Raw genomic sequence first — 1,503 nt, 5'->3', positions numbered from 1 at the left:
ACTTATATTATTTGATTCCAAAGGTGTTAATATTAAAGTAAGAAAAGAGATAATAATTCCAGTTCTATAAGTAAATGTAATGCAATCAGGTCATTGGTAACCTGTTTTTAAGTCTATAGGAACCAACCCTCCACTCTCATTTTAGCATGTCAGACTTCATCAAGCTGCCAATAATGAATTCATTTATCATACAAGAGGCAGATACAGGAATCAAAATACCAAGATATTAGCTTTTACATTACATTATAATTGTAATGAAAGTTCATCAAACCCATAACAAAAATCCAAGTTAATAGAATAAAAAGATACTGTCTGCCTGAAGATACCTTCCAAAAGCCATAAATACTTTTTAAATAATGTGAGGAAATACACATTCAGATATATCAAATGTGATTCAAAAGTATTGTAATTTTTGTGAATCCCAATTTGATAATATGCAGCAACAAATGTTTAAAAAATTTATGCCTTCTGGTGCTACAATAACACTTCTAACAATGTATCTTAAGCAAGTAATCAGACAAATGTGCAAAGGTACATGCATAAAAGAGTTTATTACAATATTGTCTATAGTAACAAAAAATATAAAATATTGAACACATCCGGGGTACCTGGCTGGCTCAGGCGGTTAAACCTCTGACTCTTGGCATTGGCTCAGATCATGATCTTATGTTTCATGGCATTGAGACCCATATTGGACTCACAAACATAGCATGGAGCCTGCTTAGGATTCTCTCTCTCTTTCTCTCTCCCTCTCTCTCTCTCTGTCAAAATAAATAAATACTTAAAAATGTAAAATATCAATATAAACATGGGTAAACTTTTTATATAGTGAAATACTATGCAACTGAATCTGAACCTGTTTCTCTAGATTTGAATTCTAATTTATTGTAAATACAAGATACATTTCCTCTAGAAATACAGAGGAACACATTGAATGACACCACAGGAATGTAATCAGCCAAATTCCCTCTTTCCTACAAATAAATTGCAAAGCAAAAAAAAAAAAAAAGATTGAGAGAGTAGGAACTATCAAATTAAAAATAAAAGATGTATTATCCAACATGGAATTTATTTGGATTATGATACAAATAAAGAACAAAAAGAAAACCTTGATACATTAAGCAGATACCTTTAAACACTGGATATTTGATTACATTATGGAATTTTAATTAACTTATTCAATGAGATAATAGTAGTGTTTATCTTTAAAGAGGAACCTGTAAATTTTTTTTGTTATAGTGTACTAATTATGAGAGGAAGAGAGAGAGGGAGAGAGAGAGGGAGAGAGAGAGAGAGAAAGGGGGAGAGAGAGAGAGGGAGAGAGAGAACCCTAAGCAGGCTCCATGCTGAGAACACAGAGCCTGGTAAGGACTCAATCTCATGAGCCTTGGAACATGACCTGAGCCAAAATCAAGATTCACATGTTTACATGACTAAGACACCCAGGCTTTTATCTTTAGATATATTGTCAGATAAATTAATACACATTCATCCTTGAACAGC

Source organism: Hyaena hyaena, unplaced genomic scaffold (assembly GCF_003009895.1).
Source record: "Hyaena hyaena isolate Hyena2069 unplaced genomic scaffold, ASM300989v1 scaffold_979, whole genome shotgun sequence".
Taxonomy (NCBI): Eukaryota; Metazoa; Chordata; class Mammalia; order Carnivora; family Hyaenidae; genus Hyaena; species Hyaena hyaena.
Note: the sequence above shows the minus strand (reverse complement) of the source record.